Here is a 20,174-nt window from a genome sequence, read left to right as displayed (position 1 = left end):
GTTTATTTAAATTTGGTGTCATAGTTGGCGGTGATATGAGTGTGTTGTGAACCAACACATACGCCCGGCGAGGTGTCAAATGTCAGATAATGCAATGGTTCGTTCACAATCAAACTTTCATCGAAGCTTTGACGCCAAATTTTAAAAAACACCCGTTACAATTAGAAAATGGTACAAAATAAAATATTATACAAAACGATAAAGATTGTGAAAAAAGTCCAACGATAAAGATCGTGAACCATTTTACTCGTAGATAGATTGTCTTGTAATATAAATAACCACCTCATAAATTCTAAAATTGTAGTGAAGAAACTGGGACTTTAAATTTTTAATCAGGTTGTTTGTTAATTATTATTTATTTTTTTTATTAAGCTAGTTTTATTAATCTCAAATTAAACTACGTTCAATTAAAAAAACAAAATTTTATTTAAATAGTAAACTAGTCAGGTTATCTGAAGCGAAGCTAAATAACATTTCATCCAGAACATAGCCAAAATGTTTGAGTAGTGAAAAAAGTCGAGATATATTTGCACCTATGGTTAACCAGAAATTTAGTTAAGAGACGTATTTTTGTAAAATTATATAAAACTAGTTTTTAAAATTGAGAACTAGTCTCCCGAAACATATTCGTACATTTTAAGAAGCAATTTATTAAAAAATCCCAAGTGTGACATTTTTTATTTTAATATAATTTTTTTCGGTTTCAGCCATAGTTTTTGAAAAAGTCATCTAAGCCTCCACCTCCTCAATGCCAGGTGAGTAATTAAACATTTGCTCGTTTTTATTTTGTTCATAAATTTTCTCTCGAACAGAATTTGATCTCTTTTCGACAATTTTTTTTTAATTTTATTTTCAAGCATCTTACACATTCGTTGTAAACTGCCAAGAATCTCTATTTGGAGTCGAAGAGAACCTTCAGGTGAGAGCATGGAGTGCGTGTATATAACATACGAACTTCACCTCTCTCACAATCGTCGCTCTTTGTCCATCTCCTTCACCCTCGCACCCTGTCTTTCTTTGTCTTATTTGTTCCGGGGGCCTTCCCGGAGCCATACGCTATTACCGCTGTCTTTCTGAATAATGGATTGCATTTCTCTAAACGTTCTTGTTGTGTTAGCGTTTCGGACTGTTATTTGTATAAAGTACACGACGTATACGTATGCCAAATATCGTTCCAACACAATGGGGCCGGCCATTGTTCCGCATCGACTTTTAACAAATTTTAATGAAATAGAAAACCATTTTTGAGCTGCAATTTCTGCGTCTACTCTATATTTTGGGTAAATCTTTCACTCATATATACAGAACAGCCCACTTCAACTCGTCAGTTAAGATTACCCTTCACTATCTTTCACTCGATTAAAAGCTAATCTGATGACTATATTTACGAAGCGAGTCTATCGCTTATTATAACAGGTGGTAAGTTCGAATTAGTTTTTCTGTGGTCGAACAGTATGTGTTAAAGCGTTCGTGGACTATACAACGGCGAGGAATTTCCTAGATACGCCTCTAATTGCATGGATAATTACCAAGAGAGTTGTTAAAGCGATCGACTTGCAATCTGCAAATAAACGTGTATCGACGAATTTTCAGTTTGATTGATGGAGATTGTACCAATAAGGAAGCCAATCCCGTCTCGGACAGCAAACATTTAAAAAACTGTAAATATAATTGAAAAGTCAACTGCAACGTTGCAGGAAAGTAAACGAAGGAATGGACCACTAGAGCGAAGCAGCAGGTGTGTGAAAAATGTTAACTTTTCACAAATTTTTAGTGCGATATTATTTTGTACTTTCCCACGAGTACTTCCACGAAGCTTCATAATTTTATCCTAAACTCCTACTCATTCACAATCAATTTAAAATCGTCTCCAATTTAGCCACTTTTTCTTGTCATTGTAAATGGCCCATTTCACAATATCAAGTTATTTTTGCGTAAACTCCAACAATACGGTCGTGCATAGACTTCTTCCTATTATTCACTTTTATTACAATTTCTGGGAATCGAGCAATATGATCTATTGTTGTTTGGATTCGATTTTGAAGCTGTCTTTACCGTTATTAAATCTCAATATATGTCGTGGACGAGCTGTCATTTTCTATCATTAAACATATTCCGTTCAAGATGTTACTAATGAGAAGTTCATGTATTAGAATCGTTTACAAATATGTTTTGTGTCATTAACGACAAGAATTAATTTATAATTCAAGAAGGAGGAAACGGACTGTGCCGCGAATGCAAACAGACGGTTTATTACACGAACACGAAACGATTTGTACCGAATAATAAAAATGCAATTAAGGACTCGTAATCAATTTAAATTTTTAAGGATTATTACGGTGAGGAGATCGTCTGGATGATTACAACACATACTTTTAAGTCTTGTGCCCTCAGAAATTAAAAACAAATGCCAGTTTAAACCGAATTGCAAAATCACTATTTAGAAGCTAAATTAATAATCTCACGTTTTATGCTATTGAGATTTGTTGTTATCGAACTAATATTTGCATAAAATGGTATAAAATTAGCTAAACAGCACTTTTAGATAGAATCTAACCCTTTATTTTGTTTCTTTATTACAACAGTTATTATTACGGTTAATCAAAAATGGTTTTCAAAGGAAAAGTAAAGGTCAAAATGCAAAATTTTTAACTAAAAAAGTTACTTTACTATAAAAATATAAGTAGTTATTTATTTAACCATTTTGATTACAAATTAAAAGTTATCACTGGTTGTATATACTAAATCCAAATCACACGATTATTCATTTTTAATTTCCTACTTCAGGGGGGCTACAAAGGGTATCCATGAGAAAATTGTTTGCACAATTAGTGGTTGTTACCTTCTTACAGAAGTTGTCAAAAATTACAAATTACAAATTGTTAACATTACGACGAACAACGAATGTACGACATTAAAAAACTTTAGACAATTGTTAATTAATGTTTTACTAATACAGTACTACAATTTGTACCAAACACTTGTTATAAATAAATATGTAATATCACCAATCACATAGACAACATAGATCACCAAGATATTTTGGTCTGCTAGAAGGTCTAAAATTTAGAGACTCGATGTGTGTCTAATTTATTTGAAATTGAATGATTTTCTAAATTTTATAATTGGCATTTCGTTTTATTCTATGAATTTACTTTGAAACATAATTAACTAAGATATTAACCTTTTTGTTAAAAGTGAATGTATTTTTTTTTAATTTTTATACACTATTACATGTAGTTTAAATCGTCTTACAGTGTTTTTCTTTTGGTTTTTCTCTTTTGTCATATTTCACTATTACTCAAAAGTACTCAAAACTATTTCATTTGATATAATTAATGTCAAAGCGACGTAGGTAGGAAATAGTTTTGAGAAATAGTAAAATACATTTGACAAAAGAGAAAACCCAAAGGAAAAACACTGTAATTTAATAATTTTTGTGATCTTGACATTAAGTTAGTACAGTTCAGGTCAGGTTAGGCGTTTTTCGTTGTATAGGTTGTTTTTGAAAACTCGCGTCCTAGAAAAAAATGCCACGTAAAATAAGGGACCAGAAATATGGAAAAAATGTTTAAAAATTTGTATCGGTCAAAAAATTTTGGGATAAATTTTTTGACATTTAACCTTCTTTATATCCATTTAATGTTACCGATGATCTGGTATACCTATGTTTTTACATAATTAGGTACTCAGTGAAAGTACAAAAACTTTGTCAATAAAAAAGCACAAATAACATTAAATATAGCACTTCTTTGTTTTCTCTTCTAATAGTCTACAGCAAGAAACATGCAAAATAATTTTTCCAATAGAAACAAATAGAGTCAAAATGCAAAATTCGAAATTTTTATTGATAGAATTTCTTTGACATTTTTTCTACATATATTCCTGTTTTTGACCTTACTTGTCATTTTTCTCTGGAGCGCGAGTTCTGAAACATCCTGTATGTTTACAATTATTTGTTATTCAAAAAAAAGCAACAAATATTGCATCTTGATAAAAAAATGACCATTTAAAACTGCGTTGGACTAAAATGAAGGGTTACAAGCATTGCCAGTGGTTTTTGTAAAGTGATGTTGCTTGTTGCAGTTATTTTAACATAACAATGTCGTAAAGTTGCGCAAACTGCAAAATATAAAGTTTATTGCACATTCATACAAAAGAGATTACTCACCCTACAAAACTTGCCACAACCTGAAATCTTTGTTTTTATCTGGAAAAAAATTTACATATTTTATTAATTATAAAAATTTTATAATTAAGATTAACTTGAAAAATAAAACAGAGGAAATTTTATTTTATGGTACTCTAAAATTTGACAATTTTTCAATTCACAAATTTTTCGTTTTTAATAATCTGAATCTTTAAATTTAGTAAATGTTACAAAAAGAGTACAAGTTCATAAAAGACGGAGTTTTTTAGGAGTTAATTCATATCTACGAGCGCAAACCATATACTCCTAAAAAAAGCTCTCGTCTCATTCGAGGCCCATCCGTGCGTATCATTACCCCTTCCTTCCACACTCGAAAAAAGACTCCAAAACGTTGATGTCATCCGCCACCAATTAGGCCCACCTTCACCCCGCCGCTCCATCTCACTCCATCTTTCCTCCGGGTGATCGGCGAAGAAGACGAACGGAACAGCTGGAGCGGTAAATGATCGTCACACATCACAGCATCGTGTATATGACCATCATACGCGTCTTTAACCACCCATCCATGACCGAAATCTGGTCGGCCGTGGATCGGGATGAAGATTTTTTCTTTTGCACCTGGCCGAAGCCGAGCGAGAAGGACACCTTGCGCAATATGAGCGATACGGCCCTGTGGAGACAGGTGAACATACAGGTGTCTAAAGCCGCAATAGGGATGCATCTTAATGAAATATTACGAGGAGTTCTCAGATGAGCCACCCTGTATCTAGTGCGACCGCGGAAGCGGGTTATAAAAATGGAAAAATAGTCTCGCGTGACTGTCGCTTAAGATTAACCTTTTGATCGGTTCGAATATGTCTTAATCAGAAGAAACGCCTAATTTATAATCCACACATAAGTATCGCAGATCGTCATCGCTGGATAAGATTTTCTACACACTTTTTGCTACACATCTTATATAGGTGTGCATACAAGAATAATGGGAAATCGCGAAGCGTGAACCACGCCGCACGTCATTCCATGTCCGCGATTTTTATTTTTCAACATGCCTTCTCATGCGTTTAGTTAACTTATTCTGTGCGCTATTGCTGTTTTCGTACGAGGTTTGGCTTCAATAAGCGCGATTTTTTCAAGTTTTTCAACAAATAAGGATGATGTCAGCACTTTTATGACACTTGTTTGAAGAGTACTAATTTTAAAAAGTCTTTTTATATTACTTTCTTAAAGAAATTACAGCCTTAATAAATTTTTGATTTGTGTTTTTAACATAGACCAGAAAATTGATTTATTTGTTACTTAATAATTTAGCAACAAGCATCTACTAATGTTTCTTAATAAATATTAATATTGCTGTAGCCGAGTGACAAGATTGCATATTAAAATATAAATCTTCTCTTGTGTTGGATATCTATACCTAGCAGTAGTCGATTGTGTGGTAATTAGAAAATTATGCAAGCATAAACATTACGATCAAGTTGTTTTGTATTTTATTGAATAATTTTATAAAGATTTAATAGGTACTAATATCTATTTTGTTTGATATTAATTTAGTTTAGAAATTATGAAATAATCTATGAAGAAGAAGAATTATAATAAAAAAATTCGAAAACTAAAAAAAAATCGGATTTAGCCAGAATCAAATTTTCATAAGTTGTTTTTTAAGATCCTACAGATACAGAAAATACAGATACAGAAATGAACAAAGATAAGATTTATCTCTATTGATTACGCACTTTCTTATATTTATATCGTTTTTTATTATACCTGCATCATAACACTAAATTAAAACACGCTGCAACGTACGTAATTTGGCCTTTATAGCACGCTGAAATTTTAAAGTTGTCTAGGTAACAAGAAATAGTGAAATGCAGTTCTTTTTTATTTGTTAAAAAATTAATACAGGATGTTTCGTATTTATTGTTACAGATTTCAACATGTGATTTGTATGCTGTGCAGGGTCTACATCATAAGTTTTAAAATGATTTTACTCAAAAAGGATAAGTTGTATAGAACAAACGCAAGAGACCTCTTTTTTGTGAAAAACTATAAAATTTAGAATTTTGTTGCTGAAAGGACAAGAAACTTCAGCCAAAATAGTTATAGTAAATATCATCCTAAACTCTTCAGTTTAGGACGCTCGTGATTAAAAATTTCGACATTTTATCTTTGAATTCGTTTAGGTGTATAATTTTATCTAAAATGGCTTCTGAAATATTAGACAAAATCCATTAAAACATGCACCCCTTTCAAAGAGTGTATTTTTCGATACATGTTCATAGGAAACTTTTATCTTCAAATTGAATATTCTATCACCAATTTAAATTGGTAATAATAAACACTGTATATTAAATTTAATTGAATAATTTTATTTATTTTTTAAGATCACATTGGTCACAAAGTATGGTTTTAAAAAAAATAAAGCCTAAAAAAGTTTTATTTCGGACTTAATTCTTTAAGGTTTATTGAGTTTAAATTATTTTTTTAATTTTATATATGTTCATTTTTATGACTTGATTTTAAATTATACAGTATGTCCCCGGATTGACTTTACAAGAGGAATTTTTTTTTTATCAAATCTATTATTATTCTAACTTTGTAAAAAGAAAAGTTTATTTTTCTCTTGATTTTGGACTTAGTTTTTCTCTGCTTTTAAAGTCCTATGACATTGGCGGTTTTATTATTTTGACAATGATGTCACTTTGACAAATGAGTTTACGCAAGTTAAATAACAAAACCGTTTGTGAAAAGCATAAGTTTAATAAATAGCAACTCAAAGAAACAGCTTTGAGATCAAAACCAAAGTCATTTTTAACAAGAACTATCATTATTTAATTAATAAATTAATGGTCAAAGTGACATATAGTTGTTAAATAAATAAAACCACCAATGTGATAGGACTTAAAAAGCAGAGAAAAATTATTCTAAGTCAAAAATCAAGAAAAAATTTAACTTTTCTTTTCATTCAATCAGAATAATAAAGTTTTAAGTACAGATTTGTTCGTTTTAGGTGAAGCAAAAAATGTTTTTCTTTTGCAGTTTTGGCATAAAATTAAAGATAAATTTTTTTTCCTCTTGGAAACTCAATCCGGTGACATACCGTATACATACCGTATATAACATAAAAAACTGGAATTCATTTATTTATAATAAGTATAAGATAAAATAATGCGATCCTGGGCGCAATAAATTGACTTATGTCTGATAATAATCTCTTGTTAATTTTCTGAATAACTTAAAATTAATTAGAGGGCAATTAGGCTACTGTATGTTTTAAACAAATAAGTCTTCTCTTTTTCATTATTTTCTCACACATTGTGCACAATCTTCTCAACGCCTTTTATTTTTCTGCCTTTCAAATCCGCCTCTGCCCCCACATATCTCATCTGAAATTTTTGCATTGCCGTGAAGAAAGCAATAAAGTCCCAACCGCAAATTTCCTGACATTTCAGCTACCGGTCATGCGGCTATTTCTCGGCCACGATCTAATGTGTCGACGCGATCGTTTTTTGACCACGGCTACCATAATAAAGAAACTATACACATCCATCAAATTTAGACTGACAGCCATGGAGTTATTCTCCAGCTACTGACTTCATTATTATGTCCCCTCGTATTTGCTTGATTCGAATGGGAAACACGCGATCTACGATGTACTCAAGGAACTGACCTTTACCATCTACCAGTGAAAGGCGTACAACAATGCGGGAAAAAATCAAATCGACTGACTTTTCGAATTTGATGCTGTTTTGCGGTTTTGAGGAACGAATGGATGAGTTGATATTTTATTACAAATTCTGCAAGAAAACCGTCTACTTGTGCAAGGATTTACCGTTGCTTCTGACACACGTAGGATGATCTTTTTTGCAAATTAATTGACTGTTCTGGGAAATTTCAATATTGTTTTTTCGTCGTTTAAATCGCATATTATTTCTGCACCTACAAACCCATTGAAGCAAAAAAATCGACGAATATTATAAATATGAGTCTCAGTTGCATGAATATATAGAGTGTTGCAATTTTTCGGTCCCGTTCCTCGACACTGGATAAAAAGAAAGTGTCTGTTATAAATCCATTCGGAATAGTGGTCAATGATGTTTTTTCCCCTCCGGTCGAGTAGTCAATGGATCGAACCGTGCTATTTGTGTTTCTCATGTGAATTGCGGAGGTCTTTTAACTTTTGGAATGATTTGCAAATTGCAGTTAGACAGCGAAGAGGAACGGCCAGGTACACGCCGAGTTCCGCTCAATGATTCATGTCCGATTGACTATGTTTCTGCACTCGATTTCACCTAGAAAAACCACGATTGTGAAAAACTAGCGCGACAGGGCCGGACTGCGACTGGGGGTGCCATTCACAGAAAGTGCCAATGAATTGATTTTGTAACCATAGATTACTTTTTTCTGTATTTGTTTTGGGACACTTAAATTTTATTTAATTGACTCTCATTTCTCATAATGTATACTTGAAAATGCGATCAATACTAGCAGAATACTTACTTATAGGTTAGTTAAATGCGATACTTTTGTTTTATTGGAGAAAAATGTGGAAAATACGGTATAAAGTTTTAAAAACGATTCATCGAGCGGGTTTGAAATGTCTCTGCCAGTGTTTGTTAGTTAAAAGAAGGCAACCCTTCGCATCCCTCTACGTCTTCGTAAAATTAAAAACCAGCACCGGTATACGTGTATAAGAAAATAGCGGGGATGTGTGTGGGGGTGGGGGCGCGCGCATTTCAAATTAAAGCTCGATCTTAATTCGAGCCGACAAGCCTCAATCCATCTCTTTTCCTCCGATTATTCCGGAGCGAAGAGGTGCGTCTTGGATGTGTTCGCGTTTTTCTTCGAAAAGCGAAAGTCTCGTGGAATAATAATCAAGAGCTTTATTCTCGACCAATAAATACGACTGGTAGGATTTTAAACTCATCCGCAGCACAATTATTCAAGTTATAACATATTCTGGTTTTAATCCGTTGCGTCCCTCTTTGTTTATCGAGCGAAGGAAATGAGTCCGTTTCTTTCCATCGAGGCAAAAGTTTTAATGACCGACGCCGTTCTCTTCTTCTCCTTCTTGTCTTTTCACTCATTGCATGCAAGAAGAATTCGAATCGATAATTGTCACGGCCGTGCCTCACACACGCACCCTCACATAAGGGAATTCCCACCCCAGGTACAAGACGGACCATAAAACATCCTTTTTCTAATCCCTTTCACATGCAAACGCTTCACAGATAACAGAAACATACCTGAGGATTTGCGAATACTTGTTTTATGGGGGTGCATGGACGTATGCTAATGGCACGGTCAACGGAACACAATCGGTTTATGGCGAGTTTCGCCAAAATATGGCACCGGTGCTTGATTGTTATATGACGGTAGAGGACGTTTTTCGGCCTATGTCTTTTTGCCGACACGAAAATTGTAAAATATGTGCAAGTTTATGACGGATGCGACAAGGATCGAAAATCAAGTGTGGGAAAATTTCCAAACGAAAATGCAAAGTTAAAATTTCTTCGAACTAACAGTTGAAAAAAAGAAATTAGGACACATACTAAAACTATAAAAATATAACAATAATAATTTATCACACGACCAGGTTTTATTGCAATAACGCTCCTAAGTGAGCAAAATCTAACATCTTCGTTTTGCTATACATTTATACGGGGTGTGTCAGAACTCGCGCTCCAGAGAAAAATTTCAATAAGATACCAGGAACATGGAAAAAATGTAATATTGATGATTTTGTATATGTTTTTTATAATTATTTCGTAAAAGTACAAAAATTTTGCCAACAAGAGCCACAAATAACATTAAACAGAATTACAATTTAGGATACAGCTTCTTTGTTTTCTCTTATAATCGCCTGTAAAAACTTGGAAAATTTATTATTTTTTTTTAAACTCTCAGAACCTTTTTATGTTCCTGGTTTCTGATCTTACATGACATTTTTCTCTGGAGCGCGAGTTCTGGCGCAACCTGTATACTGCTCAGAATGTTAATTTTTACATTGGTAATAAAAACAATAATTCAAATATTTTATTGAATTTTATAGTGATTTTAGTTAATAAATTAAAAAAGCAGGCTTAAAACCAGGCTGAAATTTTAATTACAGTAAGTATAAAATAACACAACTATTTTGCTAGTTAAAAATTTTTGCATAAAGGAGGTTTTGGATAAAAATGGAATTTTTTGAATATCTACCATAAACCAATGTTTCTACATATTTCTCTTTATTTAAGAAGACTGGATAAATTAAATTTACCTATACTTTGTTCACTATAGTACATAGTGGAAAAGTAATATGTTTAGGGATTTTAAACTACTGCAATTTTCTTTTTTTTTGTAAAAATTTATTAAAATTATGTTTTTTTTTCTTTCTTTTTTATATAAAGCTAAATAAATTAGCCATTAGTGCACACTGTGTACTGTGTCTTATAATAAACGACTCTATTTTATTTACATATTTAATGTAACTGTGCTGCGTGCATAGGGTTCATTTAAATTGACATGCCTTAAGGTCAAATCCAAAACTTTCAAAAAGTTATAACCATAAAAAAAATTCTTCTATTTAAATAAATGCAAACTAAATTTTTCTATTAGAAACAAAAAAATAACTTTATGCACTATAACTTAGAATAGTTTGAGACATAAAAAATATGCTCTAATGATTTTAGCAATTAACCAAAGTATTTTATTCTTATGCATTTGCGTTTTGTAAAACTCAGAAACTGAAACTACTGAAAGTTTAGTTTTTTTATTACTTTTCTATGGGTGGCAGACTTTGTCACAGGAGGAGCAAATCGTTCTGGTTATCAGAGTTGGGCGCGTAAACATTGTTGTTTACATATAAACAAAATCATTGTTTATTTATAAATGAAACATGTAAAAATCACAAACAATGAAAACAATATAAAATCTGGGAATTATTTTTTTTCAAAATATATTTATGAAAACAATTTCCCAAAAATTTTTTTTTATTAATTTGAAGCCCAACTATTAAAATGACTGCTTATTGCATTTCTTACAAAAAAAAATTCTATAGTAAGACGCATAAACTTCATTTTTATTCTTCATTAGCATAGAATATAAAAACTGTCAAATCTGTTGGTAAATATTTTACTTAACTTTAAAATAATATTTCTTTACATTGTTTCCGCTGTTTTTGTGTTCTTTACGTGTAAATGTCCAACCCTGCTGGCTACTTCAACCAATACCATCTTCATTACCACTGAGTCCGCTAGATATATTCTATGCAATTTTTTTTGTTTTATTTGTTTCTGATGGTGAAAAATGTTTTTAGGATTGCGAATATTTTCAATTTTTTTGATTTTCAAAACATATCTCGAGTAATACATGTTTATTGATTGCAAAGACAGTATTGTTGCAAGGTGTACAACAAAAAAATGCTGTGATGCAAAAATTTTGTATAGCTGGAATTAGCTTGTACGAAACTCCGGAAGGTGTAAAAAACAAATAAAAGGAAAATGGCTACTTTGTACAAATTCTATGTTTTTTTATTGGAAATTTTTTACAATATTTTTTCCGTATATACATACAGGTTGAGCCAGAGTAAAATGATATGTAAGGTAAGATACCAGGAACATGAAAAAAATATTCTAAATTCTATCTATAAAAATTTCGAAGTTATGAAAATTTAAATTTTGCATTTTGATTTTATTTATTTCTGTTGATGGAAAAATAATTTCTAAGATTTTTTGTTACGGGCTATTATAAAAGGAAATAAGCCAGATGTATCCTAAATTGTAACTCTGTTTAATGTTATCTGTGGCTTTTATTGACAAAATTTTTGTACTTTTACTAAATAATTATAAAGAAAACAAGATCATCAGTATCACTAAATAGACATAAAAAATGTCAAATGTCAAAAACTTTAGACAGATAGAATTTTTGAAACATTTTTTTTGGTATCTTATGTTATACACACCCTGTAGTTCTGTAAATCTGTTTTGGATTTTTTGTCACTTAGAAATCCCTTTCAACTGACTTACTGATAAAACGCCAAACAACTGGAACTTCTTAATGACGGTATTGATTTGACAGGATTTTTTTATGTAATAAATGTTAAATTTTAATGACAGAGAAAAACTTATTGTGGAATCCCTCTGCGTCTTTTCTCTCGATCGTAAGTCTCGAAAATTTGCCCACGTGCTCCAAATAGCGGCTCTCAGGTGCCATCGTCGTATTAGCCGGTGACATGTCCCGATGATATATGCGTTTGTATTATTACGTTCACATGTAGAACTTATATCTAAACTTGGGATTCATTTAAAGTTTCGAATTATTAATGAGGCAGCTCGGATACATTACTCCGCATATGCCTCGCTAATGAGTTTGTTTGAATTATTAATTTATTACAATTTCATTTGCGGTTACGTATTTGTGGAATCGGTTCGATTGTCAAGGGCGATTTTGGCGACCCTGTGAGGTACCACCACACCGGTACGGGCCATATCTTTATTGCGGTACTTCTTGGAAAAATTATGGTTGTTTTGAGGACGTCATCCCTAACCTGGCCTTTAGTTAACGTGAAGACACCAACAGGTTAATAGTGCCGTTTCGAAGGGGAGTTGAATTTTAATGGGAAATGTGGCCTGTTACAGTGTAGTGGCGGCTCGTGACGAAATTTATACGGCAAGGGCGCACAGCGAAAATACTAAAGGTAAACGCAAAGTGCGACAACTTGAAAGACTATTTTTGTTTTCTAAACGTTTGATTATGGAAAGTAAGAGGCAAAACGCTGTTGGGGTTTAAAACTTAAAATGTTTGAAATATTTCGTTAGTTGTGTTGGATTTTTTTTGCAATAAAATTAGGTTTTATTAATTATGTTATTACAGTTTTTCTGCATATTTTTTTCCATATTTTATAGAGAACTAAAAAATCTGAATTTGGAAGAGATTTAAAAAAATTGTTTTGCAGAAGTTATTTTAACAAGATACTTACTACACAGAACATAGTTTTTCTTTGTAAAGCTAGAAACTTTAGATACACTTTGGTAACTAGCTTAAAAAACAATTCTTAAGACCCACACTTGCTTAGCTTATAAAAACAAAGAAAAAGGATAAATAATATTTTATTTGATATAACAAAATTCACAATGTCTGCATTAGGTACTTGATTTTGTACTATAAATAGAAATTATTATTCTGAAAAGAAATCTATTGCATCTATAAAATAAGGGTATTCTTTTAAAAAAATTTGAAGTCAATAATATTAGACATTCTATATAAAATAAAAAAATTAATAAGATGAAAATGTGAAACACATAATGTAGAGTGTTTTTATAAAAAATACAAATTTACATGTGCTTTTTAACTGGAAGCACAATTGGCTTTAAGTTAATTTTTTTTTAAAAAAGCTTATAAAGTCATTTCTAATTGATTAATGATTATCGTCAACATGTTTTTTGCAGTTTTGTCAGCACAAAATATCTCCTTTTTTTCGATGTGTGATAGCTACATGTTATCTTCTCTTTATGTGTGTGTGTTTGTGCATGTGTTTGGTTTTAAGTTATCCAGTGAGTACCAACTAATTCTTCAGACCTTTCCACACGTTCCATGGAATTCTAAGTGAAGTCAAACGGAAATAATTCTTGTCACATGCCAATAGAAAATGTTTTGTTATCATCTTCTTTTCGTAGAAAGCATTGTTACCTGCTTAGTCATTCTGACTTTCTTATGTTTTGACAGATTTTCAAAATCCTATTTATTGTTTTTCACTCACGTATAAATCACGTATTGCTTCAAGATACCAAGATGCATCAAAGTTCATTTCTTTGAAAAATTCAAAGCGATTACCTGCTTCAAGACATGACTTGTTTTTATTGGTTCTAGGAATAATGGTATTGTAACTAAACTGAAGTATTTATAAATAAGTAAAAAATAAATACTTAGATAAAAATATGTACAAAGGAAGCGACTTGTCAAGCCAGAGTTCGAATTTTTTATGAATGTATGTATTTTCTTAATTTCTAATTCAAACTCTATATAACTTTACAATTAAATTCTTACTTCTTGATGTTGGCAATTTGTACCTTACTATAACAACATTTCTCCGGTTTGATGTTTGTGATTATTTGAAAAATAAACATTATGCAAAGTTGTTCTATTAAAAGTTTGAAGTTGAAAATGAGGAAAAATCGCGCGGGCGCGAGTTATGTTTAACTGATGGTTTTTGGTGTCCGTGATGGTCTGTTCAGGTGTAAATGTGTTAGTCCGATCGCGTTTTTTTCCCACCCTTGAAAAAAGTCCGGTCCGTTTTTGGGGGAAAGTTGGATCGCGTTGGCGCGGCACTGAAATCCAGCGGCTCCGGTTCGCATGGCTTCAGTATGTCCCGGAACTCCCGGAAACCGGCGCTCTGCAAAAATCCGGAGCGAAGTGCTCGACGTCTCGTGTGTGTGTGAGTGCGGGGAGCGTCTTCGAAAAGAAAAGGAGGGCGACGTCCGTCGCGGCGCGGATGATTTCTTAGTGCACTTATGCAAAGCAGACGGAGAGGTCCGATCCGGCCTCTTTGTCGGGAGTAATTAGTGGTCGGTCGAGCCGAGAGAGAGGGTAGAAGTACGTGTGTGATTCTAAGTACTCGCCGCCCCTTAATTTATATCTAAGGGTAAAACAGTAAGAGTAAAGAGAAGGTGGGGAGAGTCTTGCACGAGGGGAGGCAAGGCGCAAGCGTTCTTGCCTCTTGCCAAGCTTTGTCTAATCGGATTCATTAACGGGGATCCGGGAATTATGCGTCCATTGCGAGTCGGCATATTTTTGAAAGCAGTCGGACGAGTCGCCCCCTCAAGAAGACTTCCTGCGGGACCTGGTGCAAGGTGCGTCGAGTTACACGCGTGCTCTTCTTGTGCTTCTATCGGGTGCAACATGCGGCATATAACAAATTGCGCGATCCGACTCAGACCACGTGCTCCTGTTTTTATCCTAATCCAAAAGCGCACAAATCCCACATTTTGACACGCATGCTTTGAGGATACCACCGACCTGTGTGTGATTTTCTAATGTGTTTGTGGGTGATTATTGTGGACACTCTGGTAAGAAAGCTCAGGACCATGCACAACTACCAGACGAATTTTTTAATAAAAATATTAAAACAAAACTTTACCAACTGTTGAAAAACTTCTTGCTTGACATATTAAGCACCTATTACTAAAACAAACAATTCTGATGACACCTTAATTATTTTTTAATTAATTATACATAATCTAAATATACTTACGGATTATGTACACTTTACATCAATTAATTAATTGATTGTCTTTGTGTGTTTGAGACAAATACTTAACTTTAAGTATTTACAAGCTTTCTGATTCATTTGATGTCTCCACAATTCAAGTGAAAGAGATCTTTCAAATATTTTTATGAGGATAAAACTATAATAAAATTTTGGCATCGCTGCAATTCCGAACTTTGCTTTCAAAGTGGGGACACATGTTATCGGCAGTGAGGGTGCATAAAGCTATAAGTATGAAGTATGTTTTGTTTAAACGCCTGCGGGGCAAAAGTACAGTTAGTTTGATGAGGAAACGGTGCTTCTAATATTGCATGGTGTGAAAAACTGAGGAAGATTTAATTAATTTATTATTATTTCAATTATTGTAGGCATATCATTAGGTAATTAAAGTGTTTCTTCCTTTTAATCGTCTTTGGAAATTTGGGTTACTAAAACTAAAAGAAATCGCTTTGTCTTACGCTACTGTTGTCTATTTGTTTCAGTGAGGGTATAAGAAAGGGTGCTTTAAGACTTGTAGCAGAGGAGGAGTTTTGTTTTGGCGTTTACGAGGAAATAACCATGTTTGACGAAACACCTAAATTGCGTGAAAAACTTTGTCAAAATTTCAAATATTACTTTACAAAGTAATTAAGTAATAATAACTAGAAATAATAAAGTAACAATAAAATATATTACGATATAAATAAATGGTAAAAACGAAAAGGTTTTAAGCTTTTATTTTAATATTTCAAGGAAAATTACAAAATTGTTAAAACAATAAAATAAACAAATTTGAAAATAATTACAAAATTTGAATGAAGCTTGTACAAAATAGATAATTAAAAGAAGTAATAGGGTATTCATCAAACGATTAATAATCTTTGCGTATAGTTAATTAATACATATTAATACTGGAAAAGCCAAAGTCGAAGAATAAATATGCAGGTTTAATACTTAGTTGTTTTTATATATTTATTTATACAGGGTGTGTCAGAACTCGCGCTTCATAGAAAAATTTCAAGTAAGATAAGATACCAAGAACATGTTTAAAAAGTAAGACATTTCTTCTCTGGGGCGCGAGTTCTGGCGCAGCTTGAATATTATATATTTATTTTCCAACACTCTGTATTTTCAATAAAGTGAAGAAGCAGTATGATACATTTATAAAGACGCTGTAGAAAGGATCAACACAATTTTGAAAGCTAATCAAGTTCCGATTGCAGTAAAAATAAAATTCAACAAAAATAAACAATAAAATATTCTCGACATGGAAATGTTAATAATGTCATGATCTAAAAATGAAATATTAATATTATTATCTGTTTAAAAGTTACTTTTGTCATTTTTAGTTTAATCTATTTATATACATAATAATAATTACATATACTGTTTCTGATTTATATGTACCTATTACAAAAAAAAATTGCGATTTATATTCATCAAGCCTAAAATCAAAAAACAACAACTTTTTGTTCAACAAGTCAATAAATAAACTCAAAGATATTTTAGTTAATTATTAATTATTTTTTAAAACGTGTGACGCCATTTCTGGACAATGAGATTTAAAGGAAGAAATTGTTCTTGGATTAATTATGTGCATGTGTTGGTAGTTTCTTTCGTGGTTTCGGCAAATCCAATTGTTGTTTCCTAATTGTGGTTAAGATACAGTGCGTCTCAATTATCGTCGAACCCTTTAGTCCCGTTGATAAATCGTTAATTTATGTGTATTACGGGATTCCGTGTGTTCACGATAATATAAAATATGTAAATAAGTCGTATGCTTGTAAAGTTGGTAAGTTATGTGTAATGGCTCCCGTTAATCATCACGAAAATAGAAAGACCTCCGTTCGTTTAATAAATGATAATCTTCCTTTTATATGTTATCGATCGTTCAATTAAATACTGAAATCATCAATGTCAATAGTTAATACCGTAATTACAATACCGGTACGTACCCGCAAATTAAACGGTTGTATGTTTGTTAACGGGGTGAAAATCGGCATCCCGGAAAAAACGCCGACGACTGTCTATCGATTGTGCACTTTTAGGATTATGAAACTGTTATCGAATCGACCCCTAATAAGCGATTATGAGAAACGTGCGCGAATATGTCACATACGCACGCGACTTCGACTTTGCATGTCGCAGATCGGTCCTTCGTGACTACTGCCATATGAGTTTTATTCTAGGAATTTAATATGAATTTTGATCGGTTAATTGTTTACATGATTTGTGTATACTGCAACAGAACCGCGACCGGATTCGATTTACACACATTTTTATTACTTCTGCTAGCGACCCAAATATTTTGTCTGACTGGTAAAATTATTATTAAAAAAATACTGTTATGTGTAAAAGACTATACAAGGTGATTTTTTTAAAACGAGGTACCCTGGATATCTCATAAAATTAAATACAGGGACAGGTCAATTTTTATTTACAGGAGAACACCTTTTAGTGAACTTTTGAAAGTTGCAGCATCAACCTCTTTTGTAATACAAACAACCTCTTCAAAATTTTCAATGGTTAAATAGTACTACCCCTTTTGTGATACCTCAAATGAAGGGTATTTTAATCAGGAATTTGGCTGTGTGTTTTGTTTGAGTTTTGAGTATTTTTAATTTACGCAGAATAAGATCTAGCAGAGAAATTACTATAAAAGCTCTGAAACGTCGTCTACGTTGATTGATAGTAATCAAATGTCAAAAAATTAAAAATTGACCTATTTCAGGATTTTCCAATTTTTGTTTATTTCGTGAAATATCCAGTGTAATACTAAAAATAAATATGCAAAAAAGTATGCCGTGGTGCACAAATCTTATTTAAGGAAAAAATTGTTGGATTTCCCTAAACCAGTAAACTAGACTCACATGCAGTAGGACAAAAAACCTATGAAAATGTTTATGAAAATTATTACTGTTTGTTGTATTATACTTGTAATAGTGAACATTATATTATAGGAAATATCAGTTAATGATTCAACTTCGATTTCCACTATTTCATTTATTGAGATTTTATATACAGGGTCGCTAAAAAGCATGGTTATAGCTAAATATTTTCAGAACGGTTTAGCAGATCACGCTGAAATTTGAGAAACAGTTTGCTTATTTTTTGGTCAAAGTTCAGGCGGCAAAGAGCTAACGATAGATAGAGGCAACATATCCAAGACTAAAAAAAATACATTTTTCAAAATTTAATTAGTTCGATAATTTTCGATTAAAATAATGTAAGCATGTGTTGCATTACAGAATTCAGAAAAAATGCTCTTCTTAGAAATATTAAATTTGACTCTTCTTGCCATTAAAAAAAATCAAGTTAGCCAAACTTCAATAATGTATAACTGTATCCACACTTTTTAACGAGCTCTGTTTGTATACAACTAACCTGTTTATCAATCATGAATTTGATGTTATTAAAAATGAAATTCATTTATTTACGTGTACCTACATGACTGAAAAACTAATTTGTATATTTCAACAAACAAGATTTTTATGTCAATATGTGTTATACACAAAAGAACAATGTCAATATTTTATTAAGTCAATTTACACACATACAGAAGTTCATTTTTTATGTAGCGTTTATAACGTCTAAAATTAGATCAAAGAGAATTTACAAAGTTTCAGTATTAAGAAAAGTTTAGTTGCTTTTTTGGATATGGATATTCTCTATAAATATCTTGTCTTATAGAACGAGGGAAAATTATATTTTAAATTATTTTATTGACATATACTCCAAGCATAATTAATACTGCAGAAAATATTAATTTTATATTTGAAATTACATGGATTCTACCTTTTTTTCTGCGATGCTATATTTCTATCTTGAATCTTAAATTTTTTTGTCTCCGGATAGGTGAAACGACTCTTGTAAAGATTAAAAACTGTTCATTTAAATTCTTGTTTTTTGGGGTTCAGCTCTGCTTGGTCAAAGACTAATTTCTAACCCAATTTTAGTTTTGAAAAATTAAGATGTCTTAAAAATTTTCAAAAAAAACTATTTTCCACTAAAGTGCCTTTTTTGTGGCAAATATGACAATCGTTTTTCGTTTTGCCTATCCGGAGACACCGTAAATTTGTTATTGTTTACATAAGGTTTATTAAGACGTGGTACATTTACTGATGAACAAACTAATACAAAATTTAAAAAAATATATCTTTACTTTGTGAAACTTAGGGCCAGTTTCATAATCGAATTAAAGGAACTTTAAAATTAATGTTGGTTTAGAATGTCAAATTTTTGTCAACAAGTCCATAGCAATCAGCACATTCTAAACCAACATTAACTTTAAAGTCCCTTTAATTTGATTATAAAACTGGCCCTTAAAAGTTAAAAAAAACTAAATTAGTCATTTTTTTATTTACTACATATCCAGACAATAAAATAAGTAAAGGCTTATAATTTTTGTTTTTGTTTATTACATATATTATATATTCTTAACCAGCCTATTTTGAAGATTTTGTGATGGTAACTAGCTGGTTTCATAATAAGCATGAATCTATTAACATAACTATTCAAAGAACACTTCATAATGAATCCCCATAATGAATTATTACTTATGAGTAGTTTCTTTTTATATTCGATTTTTCAACTTTATAGTATCTCTTCCACATAGTGATTTATTCACTTAGGAATTTATTTTATTATTAATAAGTTAAAGCTATTGTTATTAAACTACAAGTTAACAAAGTAACTTACACGTAACGTCAACTATTAGAAGCAATATTAATGCACTACCGTAATGACATGTTATCGAATAATCAATCATGAATGATACATTATTTGCTGCAACTTTGCCTA

At 31.8% G+C, this 20,174-nt stretch overlaps 1 protein-coding gene across 5 annotated transcripts in view; it reads left to right on the top strand.

Moving 5' to 3' along the window:
• The window catches only part of LOC123004032 (protein jim lovell), a 59,100-nt gene that overhangs the window by 32,842 nt on the left and 6,084 nt on the right, over positions 1–20,174 (top strand). Inside the window, exon 2 of one of the 5 annotated variants that reach the window (XM_044397138.1) lies at positions 708–755. The gene's annotated coding sequence lies outside the window, so the exon portion shown is untranslated. Of the gene's footprint in view, positions 1–707; positions 756–12,751; positions 12,828–13,647; positions 13,684–14,902; positions 14,980–15,086; positions 15,196–20,174 lie in introns of those variants that run through there. The other 4 variants (XM_044397143.1, XM_044397141.1, XM_044397140.1 and 1 more) reach the window with 4 other exon arrangements.

This window comes from Tribolium madens, unplaced genomic scaffold (assembly GCF_015345945.1).
Source record: "Tribolium madens isolate multiple individuals breed KSU strain unplaced genomic scaffold, Tmad_KSU_1.1 Scaffold_1;HRSCAF=32;Tcas5.2_LG8, whole genome shotgun sequence".
NCBI classification, from domain to species: Eukaryota; Metazoa; Arthropoda; class Insecta; order Coleoptera; family Tenebrionidae; genus Tribolium; species Tribolium madens.
Note: the sequence above shows the minus strand (reverse complement) of the source record. Positions and strands in the feature narration are given on the sequence as shown.